Source organism: Sorex fumeus, unplaced genomic scaffold (assembly GCF_029834395.1).
Source record: "Sorex fumeus unplaced genomic scaffold, SorFum_2.1 ptg000045l, whole genome shotgun sequence".
Lineage (NCBI taxonomy): Eukaryota > Metazoa > Chordata > Mammalia > Eulipotyphla > Soricidae > Sorex > Sorex fumeus.
Window position 1 is genome coordinate 9,720,494 of NW_026606102.1, and position 13,720 is coordinate 9,734,213.

Consider the following 13,720-nt stretch of genomic DNA (forward strand, 5'->3'; position numbering starts at 1 on the left):
TCACTACTTGTGTGGCCTGCTCCCCTCTACCCACCATAGCAGAGCAAGTTGATTTATCCTGGTGTCTTGTGGCACAGAAAATAAAAACTAAATTAATAAATTCGAGCTTGCTGCTTCAGAATTTTCTGGCACATCCTATAGGTCTGAGCAGGACATGAATCTGAGTGGCAGGTCCACTCTACCCATTGGTGGAAGGAGTGTAATACAAGATGAAAAGGCCCTTTGGGTAACAGTCCAGATTTTAGGCTTGATGATAGGCAGTTTGGTTTTCGTTGTTATTCGATTCCTAGGAGAGAGGACATACACCAAATTAGCTAGGGAAAAAGCCCTGTAGGCCAGGAAGGCTCACATCAGCCAGAGAGATTGATGGTATTTGATTTATTTGGAATAGGAAGAGTTCATTTCTGGGCTAAATTCTAGTCCTCCATTATGATCTAGAAAAATGTAATAGTTTTTCCTGTTTCTTTCCTTCAAATATGCCAATTCTAACTGTGGGATCACTCAGCCTAACACTAGAACGTGTGCCTGATGTTTAAGTTGCAGGGATTCTTGTACTGGTTGTTATTACAGAGGTATTCAACCCCAAGCATGGTGATTAAAAGTAGCAATGTTTATTATCTCACAGCTCCACAGCTGAGAAATCTGGGGGAGGCTCAGACTGTGATATTAGCTGGAATGATCATCAGCCCAGAATTGGACTAGGGCAGGATTCTGTTTTCAAGCTCACTAATGGAGAGACTCAATTCCTGGCAGGTGAGGGGAGTTAAGGGTTCAGGTCTTCTGGCTGTTGGCTAAAAATTTCTCTCAGATCCTTGTTGTAAGGTGTCTCTATAGGGTACTGTATCACACTGTATCACTGTCATCCCATTGTTCATCGATTTACTTGAGAGGGTGCCAGTAACATCTCCATTCATCCCAGCCCTGAGATTTTAGCAACCTCTCTTTACTCATCACTTTCAACAGTATTGGAGACTCTTTCAGGGTCAGGGGAATGAGACCTGTTATCGTTACTGTTTTTGGCATTTCGAATATGCCACGGGTAGATTGCCAGTCTCTGCCATGTTGGTGGGATACTCTCGGTAACTTGTCAGGTTCTAATATATATATATGTATGTATTTCCCTCTATGATTTGTTGCCTACTGTTCTGAAACCCATCAAATATGGTGTGGTAATTATGGAAAATGGGTAAGGAGTGTCTTATGATGTGTCTTTCGTGACTTTTGCAGCCACACAGTTCAGGCATATGTTCACTCATATGTGAGTCTTGGCCCGAGTGTGTTGAAAGCGGCCTGGAACGTGGTGGTGGTTGGGTAGTGGAGGTCGGCTGCAGGGACTAGGTCCCTTGGGGTGGGGAGAGCTCTCACCCCCGCCCCCCTCTGGGGCACCCAGAGTGAAAACAGCCTGGTGCAGAGTGAGGGCAACACACCTTTATGGCAGCTGGCTTCATCCAAGGGAGAAAGCAAGAGAGACTGTGAGTGACTTTCAACAATATCGGTGTCTCACGCGTTTATAACCATCTTTGGAGTAGTGTGTTATCACCTTGGCTGAGTCTTGTTTGTTAGAAAGCAAATCCCTGGACCCAGGCTACTCTTTAAGGTAGGGAATATGCAGAGACCTGAACCCCAGAAAACAGCAAACCCAGTCAACATTTGCAATTCCACTTCTTATAGCTCCTTGAGTTTTACTGTCTCTGATTATCATATCCTTTTTCTGAGTTATAATTAGGGGGCCCAAGTGTCCCAGTTTGCCTGGACAAGGCCCAGGGTAGGTGACTCAGAAAGGTCACTGTGAGTTGAGGATAATGTCTTGACTATAAAAATGTCACTAGAAGTTTGCTCCATTTCCGTTTGCTAGAAATGGTCTGGCGAGAAAATTTAACTTTGTCACTTTTAATTCATTTATTCTGCCAATATTTATAGAGTGCTTTCTAGATGTCGGTGGTGCAGTGTGAATAGGAACATTGTCCCTGTCCTTGAAGAAGTCAGCTGAGAGGTGGACACTAGCAGTCTAGTGTCAGAAATGCAATATTGTAAGAGAAGCCTCAGGGACTATGCAGCCAGGACTGGAGACTTGGGAGAGTGGTGCAAGATGAAGAGGACTGAGCCAGATACAAATTGATTTCATCAGTTCCTAACCCAAAACAAAGGGCATATTTGATTCACCTCTTGCCAAAGAGGCTCATTTACACAGGGAGGCTGAAAGGAAGAGGGTGGGTATGTGGTGTCACCCTGAGTTCCTGCGACCAGAGAAGACTCCAATTCCAGCCTCTGGAAAGTGGGAGTCCTTTCTAGAAAGGAGAAAACCTTCTAGAAAGGAGACAACCTTCTAGAGCAAACTTGTACAAGCCTGCAGCAAAAAATCCGAAGGATTAAGGCTTTGATTTTACTCCCTTCCTAACCCCTGGCATTCCTCACCCCCATGCTGGAAACCAGCAGACTTGGTGTCCTGCCCTGTGACCTAGACAGCTGGGGGTACAGGACAGAGGGGAAGGGTCAGATAGAAGCTCTCTCGCTCAGAGGTGTTAATCGTGAGCTTTATGCAGTGATGCTTTGCTATAACAGCAGGGAAAGGTCTTCCCAGCAGGGTCCTGAGCTACCAGGGGGTTCATAGCTTTTCCCTATATCCCCACTACCCTTTGCCCCTCCTACATCCCAACTATGGGTGTGTGGGGTCTGTTTGGTGTGTCTCATGGTCTCTGTCAGCATGAGCATGGGGTGAGGGCACCCAGCACTCTGAGATGAATGGGCGTCCTGTGCAGGGTGGGCTTCGCTGTTGGGCCTCATTTTGCTAAGTTCCCAGCATGCCTGGTCCTGACCTGGAAACAGCAGGTAAGAAAATTAATGAAGAGCAATAGCTGTTGAACACAGAATGAGTTCAGGATCTTTGGCGATGTTGGTGTGTGTGTGTGTGTGTGTGTGTGTGTGTGTGTGTGTGTGTGTAAAATAGGCCATGAGAGCCTAACCTGTGTACATCAGTGAGCCTGTGGTCCCCGGGGCTTTGTTCTACCTCATGAAACTTAAAATTGTCCTTTCCACGAGAGTGTGAGGACTTGACTGTCAGGTGAATCGAGAGGGAGATAAAGTGTCATGGTGACTGTGCTCTGACAGCCGTGACCAGAAAGCGAGGGAAATCTGACAGGAAAGAAAGAGAAGCCACATGCAGCCAGAGAAGGCAGGGTCCTCACTGCAGCTCCCTCTCCCTGGGTCTCTTGCTCTTGGCCCTGTGACCTGAGTGGCTGGTTCCTGTCCTTGCCATGATCATTTGGTCTCTTCTGATTGTTGTCGGAGGCATATGAGAAGTGGAGTGAAGGGAGGGGGCAGCCTCTGGAGGGGAGTCTAATGCTTCCCTCTCTACCCACCTTTGTCAACCAGGCAAGTGCCTGGGGAAGTTTAGGACTGATGAGTGTCTGTGATGGACACCTCACATCTTACCCGTTCCACAGGGTGGTCATCAAATCGCACCTGAGTCCCACTTGTTATGGGAAGTGGTCCCTGCCACCTGATTGCTTGGGGAGCCAGGGAACCCAGGCTGGAGAGAGGAATTGGTCTTTGTAAGAAAGGAAAGTCAACTCTTTTACCCAGTTTTTTTTTTTTTCAGAAACATCTTTCCTTGCAGAAAAGAATTTCAGAAAGAAACTAATAGTGAAGTAATATAGTTTCATTTAGAGATTATGAGTAAGGCCAGAGAGAGTGAGAGGGAAGGAGAGAGAGAGAGAGAGAGAGAGAGAGAGAGAGAGAGAGAGAGAGAGAGAGCATTAAGACTTCTAGAATGCAGGTTTCTCCAGAGGGAGAGTATACATTTAAGGTATAGATGTAAAGAACACCCCCCAAATGGGTAAAAGCCCTGCTTGCCTTTACAGAGTTGTAATAGTTTTGCTCCCCAGCTGCCTCAATGTGGAACTTTTAACAGATACAAGAATCCATTGCTAAGACATTGTCAAACAAAGAGATGCATTTGGACCATTTGTTGGACTACCTTCATTTCTTTATCACAGACCTTTATTCGTGCTGGAGATTCTCTCCTGGAGGAGGTGAGTCCGGCCTTCTCTGGGCTGGTGCTGACACCATTTCGAATCTTGTCAGACTCAGTTCCTGTGTGCACAAAGTGGGTCTAGCCATAATGCTTTTTTTGCTTACTGACAGAATCAGAAGTTATTGTTAGTCCCCCATCTCCTGCTTATGCCTCACACCCAGCTCTAATTCTACCCTTGAAGGGGGTGACCACATTTCTTCAGGCCATTGAAAGACTTGTTCTGCCATCCACATAGGGCAGGAGGGGTGCAGGGTGAGGGAGGGCTGGAAGGGGCCTTCATTAAATCCCACCACCATGCCTGCTCCCTCCAACTGTGGAGAGCTCACTGCATCTCTCTGGCCTGAGCTTTCTGATCGGCAGCACAGGAGGCAACTCCTAGCTGATGTGAGGATTCAATGAGATGAATAAAATAGAAAATACTGCATTTCAGTATGAGTTATTAGCGCAACAGTTGCTGTTAAGAGGGACTAGGAGTGAGCATGATACTTCGGGGCACCTCCCCACTCCACACACCAGGCATTGTGCTGGAACATCTATAATCAAGCATTCTGTTACAGCAAGGGCTATTCTGTTTGCTCTGAGAGAGCCTTTATCCCATTTTTATAACCAAGGAGAGAGAGGCCTGTTTTAATGAACAAGTCTACACTGCCTGTGCCTGGGGATATGAAGGAAGTCAGAATACTCCTAGCTTTAGTAGATACCAATGAGGACTGCTCCAGGCATTTAGAGGAGTGCCCCTCACATCATCATGTGCACGTTATCACCCACCTAGCATCTTGTCAAAATGCAGATTCTGCCCAGGGATATAGCCCTGTGTTGGAGCACATGCCTTGCATGCATGAGTCCTGTCTCCGATTCCCAGTACTCTCCTCACAGAAATTAAATTAAAGGCAGATCCTGACTCTTGAGTTTTAGATTTTGAAGAAGGTCTATGTGCCTCACCCTCTCTCCAAATCTCTTTTCCATAGAGAACACTTTGAGTAGCAGAGTTTAGATAGGTAGCAACACACACACACACACACACACACACACACACACACACACACACTGCTGTTCATGTTTTTATCCATTCTTGCATCCATGATAAATTCCAACAAAGTACAGCAATTAAAGTACTCTATGCAATAGGACAATGGAAGGAAGAACCTTGAGTTCCTATTTGACGGAGTAGTGGCTACAAAAGCCAGACTTTTGCTCCAGGATCTAAACCTCCCCTTGTTTGGGCTGAGCAGGATATTGTTTTTCTGCCCTGTAGTTGCATCCCATTATGAGCTTTGATCAAAGCAAACCTTTCCCTTTGAGGCTTAGGGCACATGTTAATGGTGTTGTTGTTCGCATGTATCTGCATATATTTGCAAAGCAATTCAGCACCTTCAGAGGGGGAGGAAGGGGAAGGACTAGAAATTGAGTTTAGGGCTTGGAGAACTGTGTCAAGTTTGGTCTTTGGCTTCTCCACTTTTTAGGAAACCCAGTGGTAGGAGCTGGAACCATCCTGGTGATTGGAAAGAGGAAGAGCTGAATTTATAGCCACATCACAGGTTAGGTTCACACAGTCACTAGCAGGAGAGTCAGTCCTGGAGAGCTTTGCCCCTCTTCAGGGTCCACCTACTTTTTTCTTTTCTTTTCTTATCAGTAATATATTTTATTTATTTTATTTTATATGATCTGAAGAGAAACCAGAGCAGACCAGGCTGACCCAGGTTCGATTCCTCCGCCCCTCTCAGAGATCCCGGCAACTTACTGAGAGTATCTCGCCCACATGGCAAAGCCTGGCAAGGTCCCCATGGCATATTTTATATGCCAAACACAGTAACAACAAGTCTCACAATGGAGATGTTACTGGGCTCGCTCAAGAAATTGATGAACAATGGAAGGACAGTGCTACAGTGCTACAGTGCTATTTTATTTTATTTTATTTTATTAGTGAATCGCTGTGAGGTACTGTTACATACTTATGAACTTTTGCATTTCAGTCATACAATGATCGGGTACCCATCCCTCCGCTAGTGTCCATTCGCCACCACCAATGATCCCAATATCCCTCCCATCCCCCATCCCATCCTCCCCCACCCCACCTCTGTGGCAGGGAATTCCCTTTTGTTCTCTCTCTCTTTTTGGGTGTTGTGGTTTGCAATTGGACTATTGAGTGGCCATCATGTTCGGTCTATAGTCTACTTTCAGAAAAATATGGGATGCTTCACAAATTTGCGTGATGCTTCACAAATCCTTGCCCAAAGGTCATGCTAATCTTCTCTGTATCATCCCAATTTTAGTATATGTGCTGCCAAAGCGAGCACCACTTTACTTTTTCTTGTACAAAATAGTCTTGCTGCTTTTTAGAAAGGATTTCTCTGAACTGGTTACCCTTCTCCATAAAATCTTTCCATCATTCTCTTTGATCTATGGGAGAAAGCAAATTGTGCTTTAAGAAGAAAAAATTAATTTTATTAAAATAATATTGAAATTTAAGAGTGCGAATTTTGCTTTAGGAGTACAAAATTCCCTCACCACTAGAGGGCCTGAAAGCCCCCACCATAGTCAGTTACTCCTTGGTGACCTCAGTTCTGTTATCAGTGACTAAAAATTTGTTTTTAATGTCTTCCTCCCTCCCTCCCTTCCTCCCTCCCTCCCTCCTTCCCTCCCTCCCTTCTTCCTTCCTTCCTTCCTTCCTTCCTTCCTTCCTTCCTTCCTTCTTTTTCCTCTCCCTGTTGTGCTCAGGGTCTATTCATTTTTATTGAGCCACCTTAAAATAAACAATCACAAAGCTATTCATGATTTGGTTTCAGTCATACAGTGTTCCAACACCCATCCCTCCACCAGTGCATACTTCCCACCAACAATGTTCCCAGCTTCCCTCCTGTCACCCCCACTTACTACCATCACACACACACACACACACACACACACACACACACACACACGACACCACGACCACCACCACCACCACCTATCTCTATAGCAGGCTTTCTTCTCTCTCCTTTATGTGCATTATGGTTTGCAATACAAGGACTAAGAAGTCATTGTGTTTGTTCAGGGCATTCAGTATTTTTATTAGGAAGATACAACTGAAGTAGCTTTAAAAAAATGGTGGCTACTGGAACTACAGGGAGGTATGGGGTGGTAGCCCATCCCGATCCCTGAGAAGTCTGGGTCTATTCTTAACTCAGTGTTCAAGAATGACCTTTGGCAGTGCTGGCAGCCTTATGTGACTCCAGATCAAACTGGGGACTGCTTAAGCAGACTCATGGAGGTCAACATCCTTACCTTCTGTACTCTCTCTTGCCCTTTAGTTCATTTCTTTAAGAATGAGATTGTCTGAAGAAAGTAAATATTAACATATAGTCAGAACCTCTCTCTAGTGTCAGGCCATAGGCAGTGACTTACTTCAGCCTTCGCTCTGGTCTCTCTCAATCTTCCATGTTCAGGCCATAAGAAAGCGTTTCTTGTTTTCTCTGTAACTGTATAAATCCCATCTGTAAGACATCGCTTGGATTATAGTTTCATTGGGATGTCTTTCCCTTGCTTGTCTTAGCCTATCCAAAGTCTGCTACTCTTTTAAGCCCCAACTGAAGTCCCACTCCCATCTACATGCCATCTCTGAACTTCTTACCTACTGATGCTTTTCTCCTCCTTTCCATATTTTCTTGTATTAACTTATAGTCCCTTATGTTTTATCTATAACTTTATCATTGTGTTATCTTCTTTATGTATTAGGATAATTGTGTGTCCTTGCCTGTCTGAAAGGCTATCCTACATACAGTAAGTGCTCAATAAAACTTGACTGAGTGCAAGAAAGATCAGTAGACAAGGAAGATGGCCATGAACTGTGTTCTTAGGGCACCTGCCTCCCAAGTTTGCATTCTTCTATGCTGTATTCTGACTGAGAACCAACTCTATAGGCCCAAGACTCTGGCAGTAGGAGGTGAAGAGAGCAGAGCCTGGCCCTCCAGGGGCAGTTCTGGGGATTGGGCCATCTCATGTTCTTTGTTTAATTAACTTGGCTGCACTCCAACTAGTTGCTTAATAATAAATGATTTGAAAAATCTGAAAACATCTGATATTTTTACAGATCAGTGACCTGTTAGATGAACAGGCTAAATCTTGTTTAATCTGTGCTTCTGTTCATCAAAGCTGTCTTTTGGTGCTGAGTGTAACAGCAAATGGGATTGTCCTTCCATTGTGCCATTCGCCTCCCCATCATCAAAACGATAATAGTATATATTTATGAGGAAAGCCTTGGAAGGGAAAGAAGTGAATAAAAACCTCTCATAAAGCTCCAAACAAGAAATCAATGATTGTTAACATTTGGCATATTTCATTCACTTTGTTTTATTTTGAGCCGTATACATACACACACACAAACATAGCTTTATTCATGCTTATTAGAGCCAGCTTTTACTTTCCCTCCTTAATATTGCACTTGAAGCATTTTTCCATATTGTGAATAATTTTTGCAAATAGTAATTACCTTTAGAATTTTATTGTACTGATGTGTCATAATTTTTTAATGAATTTCCCATTACTTGTAAATGTTAAAAATTGGAACCAGCTACTCTATGACCACTTTTATATGCCAATATTTTCTTTCACTTGATCATTTTATTGACATTATGAAATAGAATTAGCAAGTTAAAGGGTATAGAAATTTTAAATCCTTTCTCCTTTTTGAAAAAAAATTAACAATTCTTTGTATCAGAGATTGTTTACTCTTTCTATTTTATTTGGATGTCTCTGGCCTCAATTACTAAATACCCTTTTGTAATTAACACAGAGCCTGTGGGCTCCAGGCCCCCTCCTTCATTAAGTCCCAGCAAGTAGCTTTAAGATGGTTTTTGAGACAAATCCCCTATTCATCTAGATCTGCACTGCACTTTAATGGCGCTGTGGATCTTTTATGGCTCTGAGAGGTAGAATTTGTAACAGCAAACTCTAAGTGGACTTGACATCAGAAACACTTTTTTTTCCCCAGTGCATCCCACCTGCATTTTGATCTTTCAACTAAAAAATATACTGTGAGTACTTCCTTTGCTCTCGGAACACTGGAAGAGCAAGCCCACAGAGATTGTGCTGAATAAGCTTGAATCACTGGCTTCTCCTTGCTTGCTGGGCTAAGGGCTCCCTGGCTATGAACGGTTCAAGATCCTGATTTTCATCTTGTGCTCTTTCTACCATGGGTGAATTCAGGGGTCTCATTAGAGTCAGCCTTACTGCTAGTTAGAGTAACTATTTTAATTGACCTGACTTTTAACACTCTTAATATTTGAATAATGCTCTACCATTTACAAAGCACTTTCAAGGGCATCAGCTATTTAATCTTCACCCTCTTTCTGTGTATGTTTTGTAGATAGAGTAATTGGGACTGAAACAGTGATAGACGTCAGGGTTAGTAATAGAAAGAACATGGGTCTCGGGAGATATATCTACCCAATTTCAAATCAACCTAGCTGGTAACTCATTGCATGCCTTAGATTCCTTATCTGTGATGAGAATAGTGCCATTGATTCTTACTTTTTGGCAGGTTCTGTATTTGTGAAATCAACAACTCACTAAAATGTGCAACTCCCAAATCAACACTTGGGGCACTTTCGTGGTTCTTGACAAATAAATAGGCACAAACCATAAAACAACATTTGAGTTACCTCACATACATATTGCCAACTGCACTCAAAAGTTTTCATATTATAAACACATGTACTTGGCCAGAGTTACTTTGTACCATGGATTTCATATTTGGTCACTTTTTTGTTGGTGATATTGATGTTCAGTAGGCCCAAGTGTAGCGCTCTCTCTTGCTCCTGAGCATGGAGCAGACGAAGGCTGCGTGTGATGTGTTTTATAGAGAAAAGACATGTGTTAGATAAACATTATTCAGAAGTGAGTCTAGTGCTGTTGGCTGGGAGTTCAATGTTAATGAGTCAACAGTACGTATCAAACAAGGCTTCTTCAACAGAAACTTACTCTAACAAGGCAACGTATTCATCTAATGATGAAGATGTTGTAGCTGATGCTCACAGGAACCTAACCTCATGTGTCCCCTAGGAGCAACTTTGTAGAACATGACTACTTTGAATAACAATAATCAGCTGTGTCTATTGTCTGGGATTGCAGCGTATGTTCGGGAAGAATGTAAAAGCCTGGTGTGTTCACGTTCTACACTGGAAGTCTGTGTTCTACTATATGAGGAATCAGGCTTAAGAGAACTTGGCTGCTTTATTTAAAATCACTGGGCCAGAAAATGGTTAGTAGCATATAAACCCTGTCTGTCTGCAGCAGTCCTCAAAACGTACAATCTACATTGAGGAAGAATCCCACATGGAGAAATTAAATACTGTTTAGTTGCTTCTGAGTTTTGCTCTACATTAAAACATTTTATCTACACGGTTGAATTTTGGAAAACCTATTTAACCTCCCCAGATCCACCATCTTTGTGCCAGGCCCCAGTGCTCACCACAGGCCATCTGGTATCTCTTTCTATCCCATAATGATCCCATAAAGCAGGCATTAGGGTAATTGCTGCCATTTTAGAAACACAGAGAAGTTAAATTGTTCAAAGTCACAAAACTTAGAAAAAGGGCAAAGATAACAGTTCAGTTCTTTCTGATTCCAGAGCCTTCGTTCCCCACCTTGACCTCAGAAAGTCCCTCCACCACTGGAGATTTCCCAGACCAGCAAAACCCGACAACCACAAAGAAGCAAAAAGTGTGAAAGGGCTCAGAGTTGCTAACTTAATTTACCCAGGTAAGAATATTGTCAACATTTTTGTAACAAAAAAGTAATCTTAATGTAATAGGAGTTTGAAGACCTTAATGTCAAATTTTTAGCACTTTCGCCTTTATAAAAACCTCCCAATGTTGTCTTTCTTTGTCTCATTTCACTCCAAGCAGGACTTGTCATAAACCTATAGTATTTGTCAACTACAGCTCTGCACTTTATTCTAAGTTATTTCCTCTGAATTAGGCCTTTGCACTGTCATACCCAGCAGAGTAGATTGATGAAAGGGAATCTCCAATCACTCCTGGATTCCCAAGGCAGATTTTAGCATTTGGCCTACTTCTCCTTCTAGTTCAGAGATGGATGCTGGTCTCACTACAATAGCTGTCAGTCAGTTGCCTTGCCTGCAGGAGGTGGGGTGTGTGGAGAGAAGGCTCCTTTCACTTCTAGGAGAAGAATGAATGCTTCGTGTTATTGGAAAAATGTTTGTTCTTGGGAAACAGAGCACAGGTATACAATTACTGTGGATCTGCCTTTCTTAAGGAAATTCATTGGGGAAAAATGGTAATTAGTGTAATACAGGGGTGTAACATTGGCTCCCCCACCTCTGCCCTGTGAATACTTTTCCAAAATCATAGTGGTCCCATTATATGTTAGCATGAGAATTCTCCCACTCTTCCCTTCATTTATGAATGAGGCAACTTTATTGTAGAGCCCAGTGATTGCTTGCTAAAATATAGATTTAAAGAGAAGAGATCATAACAAGGTCAGTGTATTATATGATTGTTATGGTGTGTTCTGGCTACAGGCTGAGGGCTCAGCTTATATAATCCAGAGAACAGCCCTGTGATGTGGGTCCCTCTGTTGTCCTCATTCACACATGCTGAGATCAATACTGAGAGGTGAAGTCACTTGTGCAAAGTGAGCCCAGACATATCTCTCTCCAATGCTCTTATAGCCGCTCCATCCTCTCTGTGCAGGTGTTTTGCTCCATCTCTTCTTTTCCTGCTTCATGTCTGTGTCTTATAATAAAACACCTGAATCAACTCAGTCACATATGACTGTTAGTCATATGTGACCCTGGGTTCAGAGAGCTGGGGATACACACAGGAAGGGCAGAGCTCTGCTTTCAAGAAGATGCCATTCTGTGAGAGAGACAAGCAAGTGGCATTAAGAGATCTTTAAGAGAGGTGTGTGAGAGATTGTATAATAGTTGGAGGAGAAGGAATTGGATTGGTAGGGTGCTGCAGGTAGAGAGAGAACAGGAGTGATGCACCACTTCAAAAAGGCACTCATATGGTCCTCAGGGTTCAGGGTCTTAAGTGCAGCAGCAGAGTTACCCAGGATGCATATTTTGGGAAGATTTAGCTGCCATTAATAAGAACTTAGATTTCACTGGACAATGGGAAGACCCTAAAGGTATGTGGACACAGGAGGAACATGATCAGGGTTGAACTCCAGATACAGATACCCTAAATCTATGGTCAAATCTTATTTATTCTCTTCTAACTCATACACATTTTATAGAAAACAAGAGATGAAATAAAAATAGTTAGGAACCTGAGAATGGAACTTCAGACAGCAGGCTAGATCCTCAATCCCTATTTCTTTCAAGCAAACCACTTAAATGGCTAGTTTCAAGAGGTGACCAGTTAGTTAGAATGTCGGGAGTCATCTTAGAAATCCAGATTTCAAGCTACTTCCCCATTAAGTTTCTGATTCAGAAGATCTGAACTCAGAATTGGGAATCAATGTTTCATTTATCTATTTATTCATTTACTCATTAAATATATTTATTTAGTTAGTTATTTTGGGTTTGGAAACACAGCTGGCTGTGCTCAGGAATCACTCCTTGTGGGCTTAAGGGTCCATATGTGATTCTGGGGATCAAACCCTGGTTGTTTATCTGCAAGGCAAATGCCAAACCCTGGTTGGTTATCTGCAAGGCAAATGCCATACCCATTGCTCTGGCTCCAGGAATCAATGGTTTTAAAGCTGGCCAGCTGAGACTGACAGCATCTAATCTACTTAACTACCACTAATTGATTCACTGGAAACACTTCCAATAACATAAGGAATTTTTTTGAAAATTTCTTTATATTTAATTTTTAAAAATAAATCAGTGATGGGTGTGGTATTGGAATTATGTGCGTTACTGACACATTCAATTAATTTTTTTTAAATTTTGCTTTTTGGGTCACACCTGGCGATGCACAGGGTCCACTCCTGGCTTATGCAGTCTGGAATTACTCTGGGCAGTTCTCGGGTGACCATATGGGATGCTGGGAATTGAACCTGGGTCGGCTGCATGCAAGGCAAATGCCCTACCCACTGTGCTATTGCTCCAGCCCCCAATTAAAAATTCTAAAGATAAATAAAGCACATTATCTTTAAAGCCCTTACCATAAAAGTTATATTTCTAGAGATGTATATCAGTCAAGGATCTCCAGAGAAACACAACCAATAACCTATGTACATTTTATTAATTGGGGCTGGAGCGATAGCACAGCGGTAGGGCGTTTGCCTTGCACGCAGCCAACATGGCCGACCCGAGTTCGATTCCTCCGCCCCTCTCGGAGAGCCTGGCAAGCTACCAAGAGTATCTCGCCCGCAGGGCAGAGCCTGGCAAGCTCCCCATGATGTATTCGATATGCCAAACACAGTAACAATGAGTCTCATGATGGAGATGTTACTGGGCCTGCTCGAGCAAATCGATGAACAACGGGAGGACCGTGACCGTGAATACATTTATTATTTATGTGCTTTACATTACATATTTTATATATTTATCCATATAAATATATATGTACATACATATATAAAAATGCCATTTCCATATATGTGATTTATTATATATTATATAGTGGATTTATATACTTTTTTTGGTGCTTGGGGTACCATATGGGATGCTGGAGGTTGAACCCAGTCCCTGTTCACTGTGTTATTATTCTGGCCCTAGAGTTTCTGATGTAGTAG

At 42.8% G+C, this 13,720-nt stretch overlaps 1 pseudogene; it reads right to left on the reverse strand.

The window, feature by feature from the left end:
* Nucleotides 1–6,214: 6,214 nt before the first annotated feature.
* LOC130031162 (uncharacterized) lies at nucleotides 6,215–6,330 on the reverse strand (annotated as a pseudogene).
* Nucleotides 6,331–13,720: the final 7,390 nt, after the last annotated feature.